The sequence below is a fragment of the Lissotriton vulgaris genome, chromosome 8 (assembly GCF_964263255.1).
Source record: "Lissotriton vulgaris chromosome 8, aLisVul1.2, whole genome shotgun sequence".
In the NCBI taxonomy this organism is placed as follows: Eukaryota; Metazoa; Chordata; class Amphibia; order Caudata; family Salamandridae; genus Lissotriton; species Lissotriton vulgaris.
In genome coordinates, this window is record NC_141696.1 from 462,213,425 (window position 1) to 462,230,188 (window position 16,764).

The window sequence follows — 16,764 nt, forward strand, 5'->3', positions numbered from 1 at the left end:
CACAGGACTCTCAAAATGGCGGCCGGCTCTTCGGTTTTGGGCCTGGTCCACTAAAATGGCCCTGGGACACCTTGGAACTCGGACGCTTGTCTGCTAGGGCTTGGATCCCATTCTCGAAAAGCGTCCCCTCAGCCGTGAAGATTCTACAAAAGTCATGGGGGCCTCCGACTCCCGCAGGCTTCTGGTGGGGAGCGGCTGCCATGATTGCTCGTGGAATGGCCACGACGGAGCTACGAGATGGTAGTGGTCTCATGCTGACGCCAGCTTTAGTCTGAAACATCCAGAAACACTGTAGACTACCAATTCGATCAGTTCCGGTAGCGCCCCAACATGACCCGGAAGAGAAGAACTTGCCCTCCCCTCTTTGACTGATGGTTCTTGTTGCCTGTCCCCTCTGTTGTCATTTAACAGAACTTTTTGGACTGCTGAAAGGGGTTGTGTTCTGAACGCTGGTTGGTGGAGACATTTAGACTATATTCTTGACCTACGTTGTCGCGTAATGCGTTTTATGACACGCCGCGTTAGCGCACCCGGAAGTGATCCGCGGCGCGCAGCGCGTAACGTAAGCATAACAGGTCATGTGACTTGTTAATAAAACTTTTCATTGGTTCATTTTACTTTTGTTAATTTAATGATGAAAAGCTTGGTCATATGACCTAAAAATTACGCTTTTTATTATTTTCGAACAATATTTTTTTTTCAAACATATGTTATAATATTCCAGGCTAATGTACTTTCCCGGAAAATTTACAACTGTCTGGCAAGTAAAATATATTCCTTTTTCGAGAAAAAGGGCGTTTCTTCCTTCCATGACGGAGCCGTTGAGTAAAAGAGATTCGGCCTGCTGTCTTAGTCGCCGATGCGCCTGATTATCAGATTCTTATCGATCACTTTATGTTGCAGACATGAAAAACACAACTGCCCTTGACCATTTATCTTTACTGCGTTCCTACATATTATACCTTTTATCCGTCATGTAATTGGACTGCTTTATTTCACTTGCCTTTTACTGATTCGAAAACAGTCACTAAAAGTAAAAACTTTACAAATGAAAATACTACTACCGTGTTTTGTTTTAAAAACCTTTATTGTGAAAATGTCAGTATACAAATACGGGCCTATAACCACGTGGGCCGGCCACGGAGCAAACTCAAATCGTATATGATGAGGAGACATTTACACTGTAGAAGAACGTAACGAGCGGGCCATTAGGTGACAAGAACAAAGGTGTCTAACAGTTGCGGTATCGGTGGACGTACATTTTGTAATTAAAATACGACAGGGCCACTTACAATAACATTTTCTAGATATACATTTGCGGGCAAAGAGTTACGAGTCCCATTTATACCGGCGCCATTTTGGGCGAGGCCGGGCAGGTCCAAGATATAGTCAAAATGTCTCCACCAACCATCGGCCAGACCAGAACCCCTTTCGGCCCTTTATGTTACAAGATGATGTCTTCCATTCAGAAAATATTGGTGGCAGCATTTTGAAAGGAAACAGAAACAGCCGTTCTCCTAGTGAGTTTCACATTGTTACATTTAGGAAGAATGTTGAAGAGTAGTATGTGGAAAATCTGAAGCCATTTTTCTACAAACTCTCAATCAGACTTGGATGGAAAAAAAAACCTGAAGAATGTACAAACTGAAAACCAATTTTTGTCTGTATAGCACCAACAGTAACGCTTGAGTCAGCTTTGTGTCAAGCCGCCATTTTCATTCAATCAATAGCGTCCCCCTGCACACATTCAGGGACCTGGTCGTGTCTTCAGATGAAACGCATTGTAGGAAAAGAAGCAGAAAGGAAAAGGAAAAAAGTTCCGCCGGACCTAGTGAAGCTGCAGCAGGTGCAAATAAGCTTCAGACAGTCTTACAAGCACTGCTCAGAACTCTCAACTGAGGCACTCAACATCCAGGACTTGCCATTCGGATCTTGGCGCCTTGTATTTTTGTTTTGTTTTTGATGGAAGGGAAAGAACAAAAAACAGACATTGAAAAAGGCTCAACAGTGCAGGGCGCCTTGTGCTGGTTCCGACCTATTCACACATCGGTCCGCTACTGACATCACCTCATAAACCAACGGGGCACCCCACGCCGACTTTCGGCGCAGCATTGTAGGATGGACACACCAGTGCGGCAATTTGATGGACACCACCTCGGTGCCATCCAGATCTCGGCGCGTTCATTCATTCAATAGCGTCCCCCTGCACACATTCAGGGACCTGGTCGTGTCTTCAGAAGAAACGCATTGTAGGAAAAGAAGCAGAAAGGAAAAGGCAACAAGTTCCGCCGGACCTAGTGAAGCTGCAGCAGGTGCAAATAAGCTTCAGACAGTTCTACAAGCACTGCTCAGAAATCTCAACTGAGGCACTCAACATCCAGGACTTGCCATTCGGATCTTGGCGCCTTGTGCTGGTTCCGACCTATTCACACATCAGTCCACTACTGACATCACCTCATAAGCCAACGGGGCACCCCACGCCGACTTCCGGCGCAGCATTGTAGGATGGCCACACCAGTGCAGCCACTTGCTGGACACCACCTCGGTGCCATCCGGATCTCAGCGCGTTCGAGTCACTGTGCCGGAAGAGTGACCGGAACTCAGCTGAACACGCCGTCTTTCGGCGCAGCATTGTAGGATGGCCACACCAGTACGGCAATTTGCTGGACACCACCTCGGCGCCATCCGGATCTCGGCGCGTTCGAGTCACTGTACCGCAACAGTGACCGCAATTCAGCTGGACACGCCGTCTTTCGGCGCAGCATTGTAGGATGGCCACACCAGTGCGGCAATTTGCTGGACACCACCTCGGTGCCATCCGGATCTCGGCGCGTTGTGCTGCCTTCGGCCTATTCGCACATCGGTCCGCTACTGACGCCGCCTCACGTGCCAACGGATTTTCTACGCTTTTTGTAGCCCTATGTCGCATAACAGGTCATGTGACTTGTTTATAAAACTTTTCATTGGTTCATTTTACTTTTGGTTTCCTAAAGATGGAAGGCTTGGTCATATGACCTAAAAATAACACTTTTCATTGGTTTAGAACATTTTTTTTTCCCAAACGATGAAAGCCCCACCTTGTTTCTGGATCATTCAGACTGAAGCTGGCGTCAGCATGAGAGCACCACCATCTCGTGGCTCCGTCGTGGTCATTCCGCGAGCAATCATGGCAGCCGCTCCCCACCGAAAGCCTGCGGGAGTTGGGAGCCCCCAAGACTTTTATACAATCTTCACGGCTGAGGGGACGCTTTTCGAGAATGGAGCCCAAGCCCTAGCAGGCAAGCATCCGACTTCCAAGGTGTCCCAGGGCCATTTCAGTGGACCAGGCCCAAAACCGAAGAGCCGTCCGCCATTTTAAGAGTCATGTGGCAGCCGCCTATCGCTGCACCGCAAGAGTGGGAACAACTCAACTACATGGTGAGCGAGACGCTGTAGTCGCAAGAGCGGGCGGTAAACAGCTGAATGGCCGCCACCTGGGGAGGCCCGTTCACGCCGCCTCCCCCCCCCCCCCCGGGCCGCCGCACGCCAATTTTTGGAGCAGCATTGTAGGATACCAAAACCAGTGCGGCAGTTTACTGGACATCACCTGGGTGCCTGTCGTACATGTTGTGTCAGCCATGTGACACTGGACACAGACCGCTACTGACGAGGCCTCCCCCCGCACCACCCGGGACGCCCCACGCTGTTTTTCTGTGCTGCATTGTAGGATCCCTAAACCAGTGCGGCACCCAGGCGACATCACCTGGGTGCCGTCCAGAACTCTGCACGTTGTGCTGCCTTGGGACTATTCGCACAACAGACCGCTACTGACGAGGCCTCCCCCCGCCCCACCCGGGACGCCCCACGCCAATTTTCGGAGCAGCATTGTAGGATCCCTAAACCAGTGCGGCACCCAGGCGACATCACCTGGGTGCCGTCCAGAACTCTGCACGTTGTGCTGCCTTGGGACTATTCGCACAAAAGACAGCTTCTAACCATTGTTGCTTTTTGTGTTAATAAATGTTTAAATGTTTTTAGTTTTTGTTCTGTTCATTATCGTTAAAAGTTAATAAAGTTTTATAACCTTACTTTGTTGGAGTGTTATCTATTTTTTGAAAAACGGGTGAATGGGGCCTTGAATCGGGTTATTGTCATGTGTGGGCTTTGGAAGTGTGCTGCTGCAGGATCGGACATTTCAAACTCAAATGCACGTTCTTTTTCTTACCTTTCCGAAGCATGGAGCGCAATAGCAAGCAGAGAAAGGGTGATGCACGTGTTGAACACTACCTGACCTGGCAAGTTGCTGGCAGTGCCCCCCCGCCCGCTCCTGAAAGAGGGCACACACACACCGCCGCCCCGAGTACTTCAGAAATCTTTAAAAGACCATGCGCTTGTTCATGAGGCTTAAATGGTTTATCACCTCTTCTAGAACCCCTACATCGACCCTCTGACGTTTCATGGAAAAATTACCATGTAACACAATACCAAGCCCTATCAGCTGAAACCCCCAAGGAATCGTGGGGCATATTAGCAAGGGGGTTTATCTCCGCTTTTTTGGCTTTAAAAACCATGAAAGCGGAGATAAAATTATTTCCCTATTATCAAGCTGTCGCTAACACCAGTTAGTGACACCTAAAAGGAGATAGCGACCATCTTGGGCCCGGCTTTGCATGTCAGTGATACTTATCACTAATGACATGCAAAGTGGCGTGCCAAGATGTTAGCGACTGGAAACAGTCCCTAACATCGCTACCTTCTATTACCAACTTTTGGAGATATTCGCACTAAGCGCGAATATCTCCAAAAGCTAACACCTGCCCTGAGCAGGTTTTAGCCATGTTATCCAATGGGAGGTGGATAACATGGCTAAGAGCATTAGGTCGATAATACATGAATATCGCTGACTTTTCTGCGATAATAGCAAGGTTTATCTGCGATAAAAATCGCCGATGTGCGGCGATAATTTTTGTCTCTAAACAAGTTATAGACAAAAATTATCGCTAGTTGTTAGTAATATGCCCCCGGGTTTTTGCTTGCAGAAATCGGGAGGCGGGAGACTAGCACTGAAATCAGTACTCACACGCCTGAATCAGGAGGATTGGCATGTCTGAATTCTCTACAGCTGGGGCCATAAACTACATCCGCAGGGGTAGGTGATAGCCTGGGACCAGCCTGGCATCTAAAATGGCTGCCGTGCACGACAAAATTGTGGCATTCGAAAAAAGGCAAGATGGCGCAGCCGCTGGAAGAGATATATCAACATATATCAGCCTCCTCAGCCACCCTCAGGAAACATAGGGGATTAGGATATGTCTCCCGCACCCCCTTATACCTAGTACTTTAATTAACGAAGCACAAAATGGCGAATTCCCGTTTCGCTACCAGTTTGCGGCCCAGTTCGCGGCCCGTGAAGCGCTTCTACCGTGAAAAATCATTTTTTTTTTATTTTCCCCACGGGACCCTTTAATAACCCCAACAACATTCCTAGGGGGTCAAGAGGGGGATACCTTGCCCCCTTTCATTAAATTCCCCCTTAGTTTTTCACCTTTTCTTCTCTCTCGATCCTACCGAGAGACAAGATGGCGGCCGCTCCGGACTGTCACGCAGCAAAAAAAAAAAAAAAGCTCACGCACAGCCGCTGGAAGAGATGTATCAACATATATCAGCCTCCTCACCCACCCTCAGGAAACATAGGGGATTAGGATACGTCTCCCGTACCCACTTATAACTAGTAATTTAATTTACGAAGCACAAAATGGCGAATTCCCGTTTCGCTACCAGTTTGCGGCCCAGTTCGCGGCCCGTGAAGCGCTTCTACCGTGAAAAATCATTTTTTTTTTCTTTTCCCCACGGGTCCCTTTAATAACCCCAACAACATTCCTAGGGGGTCAAGAGGGGGATACCTTGCCCCCTTTCATTAAATTCACCCTTCGTTTTTCACCTCTTCTTCTCTCTCGATCCTACCGAGAGACAAGATGGCGGCCGCTCCGGACTGTTTAGAATGTTGACAGACACCGGAGAGCCAATCAGCTTTCTGCGCGCAAAGTTCCGATAAGCGAAAAGTAAGCGGACCGGATCGCTGCCCAGAGCGCTGTTACAGATATATATCTTGATTTAAACGTTAATTTCTCAAAAACTACTGGAGCACATATATTGAGACCTAGCAAAGGCACATCGGGCTAACAGTCCCTACAATTTTGCCAAGTTTCGTGCAAATCCATTCAGCCGTTCGAGCTAAAAGTGAGTCCAACCGCCCTATGGAAAACTCAATGCAAAAAACGCGTTTTGGGACCCCCCTTTTTTCTCAGCCCCCCCTTGACGAAACCCCACCAAATTTTCAGGAGCTGCTCAGAAACAAAATGTGCCATTTTCCTGAAAATTTCAGCCGATTCCATCCACAAACGCCAAAGTTATTAGACATAGAATTTTCAAAAGTCCCATAGGGAATTTATCCTAACTATATATACCTACTGGCGAACGCCAGTAGGTAATATATATATATATATATATATATATATATATATATATATATATATATATATATATATATATATATATATTTATATATATATAGGTAATATATATATATATATATATATATATATATATATATATATATATATATATATATATATATATATATATATAGGTAATATATATATATATATATGTGTATATATATATATATATATATATATATATATACATATATATATATATATATATACATATATATATATATATTCACTGAAAAAACCATAGGTTATAGACCATATATAGTTAGGGATTAGCATTTAAAAAACCTTATTTTATTTGCACAAAACCATTGAAATTCCATATATAGTTAGTTGCACTAACTATATATTGCGGACCCGCAATCCACTGCTAATGATGTCACATATTACATCATTCATGACATGGTCAGTGACATCACTGATGACATCACTGATGACATCTCAAATGACATCACTGATGACATCACTGATGACATCTCAAATGACATCACTGATGACATCACTGACATCTCATTTGACATTACTGATTACATCACTGATGATATCATTTATGTGATAATACATCTTCAGACTCTAATATAACCTTAGATACACTCAGTGTAAACAGGCACTCACAGACTGTCACACATCCGTGGAGTTACTCACACACCTAGTCAGTCATGCAAAGAATCAATCACATCTCCATTTCCTCAACTATACAGTTATACACACCTTACTTATTCAAACATATAGTAACACATATTTACTCTCTTATACAATCCTTGATACAAGTTCACAATGATTCATACAGCCACTCACACATTCACTGGCTCTTATGTTCAGTTATTTATATATGTCAACTCTCACATGGAGTGTGTTTTACATATGTACTTACTTTGACATGTAGCACTGAGATATCCATTCACTCACCAATATACTCATGCACACAGTCAACTGTCCATACAGCTGTTTCTACATGCACTTTTGAACCCATACACCTAGGGAATCAACTGCTCACACATCTATGCACAGAGTTATACACCTCCCAGCCACCCACACACATACTCAGTCTCCCATACAAATACTTGGGCAACCATTCAATAACCCATATAGTTACTGATATAGCTACTGATTTAAACATGCAGCAGTTTACAGAACAACATAAATAATGATTGCCAAATTAAGACACTTTAATCACTAACCCATACACTCAGTGAGACACATTTAATCATTCTCTCATACAGTCAGTCATGCACCTACTAAATCCTTCATCCAGACACTTATACATCCACTCATTCTTCAATATGTAAGACATATTTTAACTTTACAGAAACATACAGTCACTGGGTGTTGTCATCAGTGATGTCATCAGTGATGTCATTTGAGATGTCATCAGTGATGTCATCAGTGATGTCACTGACCATGTCATGAATGATGTAATATGTGACATCATTAGCAGTGGATTGCGGGTCCGCAATATATAGTTAGTGCAACTAACTATATATGGAATTTCAATGGTTTTGTGCAAATAAAATAAGGTTTTTTAAATGCTAATCCCTAACTATATATGGTCTATAACCTATGATTTTTTCAGTGAATTTTCAAGGTTTTGTAAATGCAAATTCCTAACTATATATGGTCTATAACCTATGTTTTTTTCTGTGAATTTCATTGGTTTTTTAAAAGCTAATATCTATAGCTGTAAAATATATTCTTTATTAAGTGACGTATCACGTAGCCGTGAGACGCCTCATGATGCATCGCATAACCGTGACGTATCGTCTCTGCAGCGCAAACCAAACCCAAAACGTAAGCGCGCCAGAACACGCTTAAAGATATATATATTTTTTTTAACCTTAATTAGACAAAATCCACACGTGCACATATCACAAACGTTCAAAAAACACAATATGTCGGACTCCCGTTACGCTGCCGGTTAGCTGCCCGGTTAACGTACCAGGAAGCACCTTTACCGCGAAAAATCGCAATTTTTTTTTTCTTTTGCCCCGCAGGGAACTTTAATAGCCCCCTCATCAATCCTAGGGGTTCAGGAGGGGTCTGCCTTACCCCTTTCATTCATTTACACCTTTTTTTTTTCCACCTCTTGTCTCTCGATCCTACCGAGAGACAAGATGGCGGCCGCTCTGGACTGTTTACAATGTTGACAGCCAATCAGCTACTCCTCAGGATTTTTTTTTTTTTTGGGCCCCGCGTGGTTTTATAATATCCCCCTCATCAATCCTATGGGGTCAGAAGGGGTCTACCTTGCCCTCTTTCCTTCATTTCCCCCTTTGTTTTGGTCTCCTCTTGTCTCTTGATCCTACCGAGAGACAAGATGGCGGCCGCTCCGGACTGTTTACAATGTTGACAGCCAATCAGCTACTCCTCAGACTCCCGTCACACTGCCGGTTAGCTTCCCGGTTAGCTGCCCGGTTAGCTGCCCGGTTCGCTTACCAAGACGCGTCTCTACGGCGAAAAAATCGGATTTTTTTTTGTTTTTTTGGGGGGCCCCGCGTGGCTCTATAATATCCCCCTAATCAATCCTAGGGGGTCAGAAGGGGTCTACCTTGCCCCCTTTCCTTCATTTCCCCCTTTGTTTTGGCCTCCTCTTGTCTCTCGATCCTACCGAGAGACAAGATGGCGGCCGCTCCGGACTGTTTAGAATGTTGACAGACACCGGAGGGCCAATCAGCTTCGCATCGCAAAGTTCCGATACGCGAAAAGTTCGCTAACCGGATCGCTGCCCGGAGCGCTGTTACAGATATATATCTTGATTTAAACGTTAATTTCTCAAAATCCACTGAAGCACATATATTGAGACCTAGCAAAGGCACATCGGGCTAACAGTCCCTACAATTTTGCCAAGTTTCGTGGAAATCCATTCAGCCGTTCGGGCTAAAAGTGAGTCCAACCGCCCTATGGAAATTAACATGGGAAAAACGCGTTTTGGGACCCCCCTTTTTTCTCTGCCCCCCCTTGACGAACCCCCCCCAAATTTCCAGGAGCTGCTCAGAAACAAAATGTGCCATTTTCCTGAAAATTTCAGCCGATTCCGTCCACAAACGCCAAAGTTATTAGACATAGAATTTTCAGAAATCCCATAGGGAAAAAATCCTAACTATATATACCTACTGGCGACCGCCAGTAGGTAATATATATATATATATATATATATATATATATATATTACCTACTGGCGGTCGCCAGTAGGTAGTTATAGTTAGGACCTAGTTTCCATAGGAAATCCTCAACATTCTATTTGGAATAACTTTGGCCCTGGTGGATGAGTCCTTGCGAATTTCTCAAAGAAGATGGCTCGGTCCGCTGCGCTCCTTCCCTGAAAGTTTGGGGGGGATTGGTCAAGTGGGGGCTGAGATATAAGGGGGGTCCCAAAACGTGTTTTCTCCATGTTATTTTCCATAGGACCTTTAGACTCGGCTACAGGTCGAACGGTCAAATGGATTTATAAGAAATTTGCCAAAACTGTAGAGTTCGGTTCGCAGATTACGCTTTTTTTGGAATGGTGTAAATCCGTTCAGTAGTTGTTGAGAAAATTGAAGTTAAAGTCAATTATATATCAATAGGTGCGCACGCGTGCGCGCACTCAAGCGGCTGCGCGTGAGCGGAATTTTTTTGCTGCGTGACGTCTGTTAACGTTCGATTCGAAGGAAATCAGGAAGTTTTGTTTGCCATTTTGTCACTGCGAGTAAATATATTGTTCATTTCAAAGCGTTGAAACATGGAAAGGGGAGAAGGTAGAGATTGTTTTGCTGTGTAGCTTTTCTTGGGGTGTGCAGTAAGGCCCTTAAACGCAAAAAGATATAATTTTTCCCCGAAAAAAAAATACGGGGTGCGCGTACCCGGTCGCGCACACCTATTTACAAGAGTGTGAAAATGGAGATAAATCAGAAGTTTGAGTGCTTAGATATAAGGTGGCTCTGAAAAGAGCCATTGTGTTAATTGAGTGTTTTCTGCATTTATAAGTAAGTACCGATGCAGAGCCTGATGTTGCAGAGGAAGATTCTGTTTCCCTCATTCGTGAAATGAACACCGTCTCTCCTATAGATGTCTTGCATGTGGTATCGCAAGTTGTTGTGGTAAATAGAACCCATGCTATAATCTCTGAGGAACGCAGAAACAGATTTATTTACATGTCTCCTTGCTTTCTCAAATTGTGCACAATGTTGATTGGACCAATTCCATTTCTGTCTTTGGCATATATTGGAATATACCAAGGCAGATCGAGGAAAAAGTGTCATCAATTGTCGAAAGGTGTCTTTTAGAAGCATTTCCAGACCTACCCCAGTGATTGTGCCTAGATCGTTCCCACCACAGTGCACAATTATAAGGTCTGGTTCTGGGAGATGCATAAAAGTTTTCACCAATGGAATCAATTGGTGACATTTCAATCCTCTTTTGGCAATCCATGTTATGTGTACATTTGGTAAGCCGAGGTTGCACATTCGTCTGCTTACTGCATATTTTTCCCTCCAGTGAATATAACTGTGTCCTATTAGCCAGACCTTCATTTTCAAGGGATTTGTAGTCGTCCTCCGATCGGTTCAGGAAGTGGAATGGTAGTTAGAAGTTGAAATTCTAAATAAAGAAAAAGGAAGAGGCTGGGTGTGGTTTAAAAAATAAAAATGATTGGTTGATTGTAAGAAGTGGAGATTGAACAGTACGTTGCATGTTAATGTTTATGTTAAACGAAAAGTACTATTGGGTGTGAAAAAACAAGACATGTAACAGAGCTGTGGATTGGCAGGTGTTTCTGGAGGGAAAATAGTCTTCTTAGATTGTTGTAGAACGTTAAGACATGAACTTTTGACCTGTGCCTTCAGCAAGGTGCAGAATGAGGTGTAACCATGGAAACAGCCGGAGATGGCAGTTGGTGATTGGTTCACTCTTTGGTGCCTCTGCATCTGAGTCTGTTCTCTGGTGGCAGGCGGAGAACTGTTTGTTATTGTGGAGATGAAAGGGTGATAAGGAGAGAAATACGACATAGCGTCTGGCCTGTAGAAGCGTGGGAGCAGTGATTAACTCTGAGTGAAGCGGAACTGTGTCGGTGCTTGGTAACATTAAAAAAAAAATGTTAACAGTGGTATAACTGTCTTTACGGTGCGCGACCTACTAAGAAAGAGTTCACGGGCCGTAATTGGCTTGCAGGTTCTAGTATCAGTAAGTGAGGTCGAGAAAAGAAAACATTCAGGACTTTATTTATGAAGGCCTTGCGCCACCGGTGCGTCACTTTTTATAAATAAGGTCCTCAGTGTCTACAGTTAAGGTTATGTGGAACCCATGAATAGTTTTTCAATATGAAATCATTTCAGTTGAGATTATGGATTAAAAGAGAAACCGTGAATATTTGAAATGTTTATTTAGAAATGTACTGTTTTAAAGGCAAATCATTATGTAATATGAGTACAGAAATTGCAAAAAACACAGTAATTGGTATTGTCAGTAGTACATGGAATACAAACGCTATAGTTGAAGAAAAATGAATATAGTTGGAAAAAAACATTGTACACTCTTATAAGGAAGTATATTATATTTTAATAAATGGAAGAAGGTCTCTGGCCTTTCAGTTTAGGAACGATATATGAAAATGCAAGTGGTTATACATCATTACTTTAACAATCAGCTGTCTACATTCGAAGCACTATCAAGTTTGTGTTATGTTACTGTGTACGGGGAAAAAAAGGCGGCAAAAGCGACAAAATGGCGAGAGGTGCATGTATGTAATCTGTTGGATGCTGCGCAAATCAGTATTGAGGAGAACTACTGTATTGAGATATCTTTTGAAGGTTGCAGTATTGCATTTGAAATACAGCACAAGTAACAATGGAAATATTGTTGAAAGAACATATTTTTCTGAAAAGTATTTTAAAAAAATAATTTTATAGAAAATTAAAGGAGCAGAGGTGTGTGAGGCGGAAATAAGCAGTTGAGATGCGAAATGGCGTTTACAGTTATAAAAAACTCGTTTAAAATTTACACATTAATTAGGGTACATGTAGCATATATTAGCGAGTTTTGCATCGAGTACGTTTGAAATAACCTTAGATATGATATGCAATAGAATTGTTGAGATTAGACTGTAAAAAAATAAAGTTGAAAATCGAGTAGCTGAAGAAACAAGTGTAGTCCACATAAAAGACCAAAATTTAAACAACACAAAATCATAATGTCCACTGTTAGTAAAGCCAATAGGTCTGTTCTTCAAAAGAAAATATGGAAAAGAACGTGAAGAATATAGGGAACCAAAATGAAATGAGGACGTCAATGGCTTGTATAAGAGTTATTGAAGCATTGTTTAGGCAAAATAGGTAGCTTCTGCTTGTAACAGGAAATCACTTTTATCATTTGAAAGTATGTCAGCCATCCAATGGAAAAGAGTAAAGCAGTACTCATGATCTGTTATAATCGAAGCCTCTTTTACCATCATAGGGCAGCTCGGTGGGTTTTCGATGTAGCTCTCTGTTATGAAATCTTGCGCCGCTGCGAATATATTCCAATGACCCAGAACTCCTTGTATCGCTGCAAAGGCCATAAACCCTCCGTTGTAACAAAGCTGTTCATGATCAAGTAACGGATTCATGAGGTGATTGTAATTCGGTTCAGGAGGTACCAAATTGCAGAGACATAAATCCAGGGCCCACGTGAAATCACAGCTCAGGCAATGAAATACAGGCTGCACACAGGTGAAATACGAATATCGAAATGATAATCGATATGAAGTATTCAAAGTTGAGAGTGGTAAGGTGCCGTAGTACAGAAGCATTCTCTGTCGAAATAGTTCTAAGTGGTCTGGCTCGTTTGCGAAGGCAGGAGGGACATCCATTTTGAATTTACCAAGATGGTAAAGGAAACGGCGCAGCACTGCCGGTTGTATAGCAACTCCACAGAATTAGGTCGCCGGCTATGCAGTGGAGAGGAGCAGAAAGACTTGATATATTTTCTAGGAGTCTAGTCACTTATATATTGCTTAGTAGTTATCAAAAAAGTAGCTTTTCTTGAACTGGAGGATGCGTTAAAAAATAAGGGAGTGATTTGAGGGAGTTGTGAAGCAAGGTCAATTTTTTTTACATCAATGCTGTTTTCTGTGAATGTTAGCTAAGTGAAAGATATGTGTGTGAGCAGATGCAACGTTCAGTTTTAAATGTGACAATGGCGCTCTTGTTCATGTCTTCCGATTCAAGGTCGGTATTCGCTGCCAAATACAAAGATCATGAAACGCATGCGTGGGGTACATAGTCTGCATTCTTAAAGGAAAGCAAATGAAGGGTTATTTTTACCGCGTTAGCATTGTCGTTTAAAAAGTTACAGTGATTTCCATTATATGTTAAGAAAGTGTCACTGATGAAGACTGAAAATAAATCCTTATAAATAACGGACTGGCGTATTTTAGAAAAGGTGTGTAACATTACAAGAATTGTGAAAAAAAATAATGTAATTGAAAGTGTATGGTTTGAAAATGAAAAGTAGAGGTTTATAGTTCACGTTTTGAAAGCAGTTCTAGAGGGTCAGATGCATGATAGATTTTTAAAAAATAGAACATGTTTTTAAATAGTATTATGGAAAAAATATGTGCCTTTATGTACTATTTACATTATCTGCCTGTTGCGTATTCTTTGAGTTTTAGTAATCCTGTGTCTTATAAGTTTTCCAGGGGCAGTTTGAGGTTCATGGTGGGTTTGGGCAGGGAGGGTAGGTTGGGGGTTTGTAATAGGGGGTGTAGGTGAAGAGTGAGGGGGGCGGGGAGTTAGGGTGTTTGGTAATGGAGCAGAGTCAGAGGACGCCACATTTCTGTTATGGGGTGCCACGGAAATATGTATTTATTCTCAGAGGTTTATTATATTAAGGATATATATCAACATGGTGGCTCTTGTCGTTTTGTGGTTCTGTGCATGTTTATAATGCTGGCCCTGTAGTTTTTGTTTATGGACCTTATTACGACACACAGGGGAGCCACGTTGCACAGTTGGAGATCAGAGACTTAGGAAATAAAACTTTATAATTGTAAGGGCTCTAAGCGATACAAATCGCCCGTTCTCGGTGTAAAAAATATCACCGCTATTGGTGGTATTTTCTACGGTGTTAGTGCTCGAAGGAGAATAGTAACATATATGTGAAAGCAAATTGTGTAACAGGCTCAGCATTTCACATTATCGCGTGAAAACAAAAGTTGCTCTTACATAGCAATAAGTCTCTTATAATTAAGGGACGGAGTGTATATAGTGCTATTTAGTACTCTGCTATGTGATTGATGTCGAATATTTCATAAGAGGAGGCTTTAAAAGTTTTTCGATAAACTGGTTTTCTAGGGAAGTGGGTGGAGTGTTCCGTGTAAATTGCAGAATAGAAACTAGTAAGAACCAATTGGAAGTGTTGTTTTAAAGTCACATGACTGCACATGCGTGTCTCAAAGCCTGTACGCGATATGTGGTTGCGCGCACCCGGTCGCGCACTAAATGAAAGCGGCGAAAAAACATCTCATAATATGCTCTTGGAGCTCGTTTTGGTAAAAAGAGTTAGTTCTGAAAAGAACTTTTTTTTTTTTTTGGGAAACAAGTGTTATGATGCTTTTGATTTCTTAAAGTTGCTACGACATTTTTCAGTATGTCATACTATCCAAATAAAGTGAAGAAATTTAACTTTTCTTGGAGCATTTATGACTCTTAATTTTGTGTTTAATTAGAGTAAAGCTTTGCTCTCCGTATACAAGAAGTTTTCCACAGTTGTTGCATTTGATGTGCACGTTCGCCAGACATGGTTTCAAGTCCATTTCAGCACTCGATGGAGATACAGGTCGTCCACCGGAAGATGTGCTGATTACTTCTGATGGTAATAGCGTGGCCTCCGTTTTTCTTGTCAAAGGTGGTCGCTCATTTCCTTCAGATTCGGAAGATGAATGCGGAACGGTAGCCATTGCAGCAAAGTCTTCGGGAAGATGTTCTACGTTGTTCTCTCTTGAGAGTAGAAAAGAAAGTGATGGAAGTGGGTGGAGTGCTGCGTGTAAATTCCAGAATGGAAACTACCAAGAACCAATTAGAAGTGTTGTTTTGAAGTCACATGACTTCACATGCAAGTGTCAGGTCCTGTACGCGATAGGAGGGTGCGGGCACCCGGTCTCGCACTAAAATAAAGCGGCGAAAAAGCATCTCATAATATGCTCTTGGAGCATGTTTTGGTGGAAAGAGTTAGTTCTGAAAAGAAATTTTTTTTTTTGGAAACAAGTGTTATGATGCTTTTGATTTCTTAAAGTTGCTACGACATTTTTCAGTATGTCATACTATCCAAATAAAGTGAAGAAATTTAACTTTTCTTGGAGCATTTATGACTCTCAATTGTGTGTTTAATTAGAGTATAGCTTTGCTCTCCGTATACAAGAAGTTTTCCACAGTTCGTGCATTTTATGTGCACGTTTGCAAGATATGGTCTCAAGTCCATTTCAGCACTCGATGGAGATGCAGGTCGTCCACCAGAAGATGTGCTGGTTACTTCTGATGGTAATAGCGTGGCCTCCGTTTTTCTTGTCAAAGGTGGTCGCTCATTTCCTTCAGATTCGGAAGATGAATGCGGAACGGTAGCCATTGCAGCAAAGTCTTCGGGAAGATGTTCTACGTTGTTCTCTCTTGAGAGTAGAAAAGAAAGTGATGGAAGTGGGTGGAGTGCTGCGTGTAAATTCCAGAATAGAAACTACCAAGAACCAATTAGAAGTGTTGTTTTGAAGTCACATGACTTCACATGCAAGTGTCAGGTCCTGTACGCGATAGGAGGGTGCGGGCACCCGGTCTCGCACTAAAATAAAGCGGCGAAAAAGCATCTCATAATATGCTCTTGGAGCATGTTTTGGTGGAAAGAGTTAGTTCTGAAAAGAAATTTTTTTTTTGGGAAACAAGTGTTATGATGCTTTTGATTTCTTAAAGTTGCTACGACATTTTTCAGTATGTCATACTATCCAAATAAAGTGAAGAAATTTAACTTTTCTTGGAGCATTTATGACTCTCAATTGTGTGTTTAATTAGAGTATAGCTTTGCTCTCCGTATACAAGAAGTTTTCCACAGTTCGTGCATTTCATGTGCACGTTTGCAAGATATGGTCTCAAGTCCATTTCAGCACTCGATGGAGATGCAGGTCGTCCACCAGAAGATGTGCTGGTTATTTCTGATGGTAATAGCGTGGCCTCCGTTTTTCTTGTCAAAGGTGGTCGCTCATTTCCTTCAGATTCGGAAGATGAATGCGGAAAGGTTGCCATTGCAGCGAAGACTTCGGGAAGATGTTCGACGT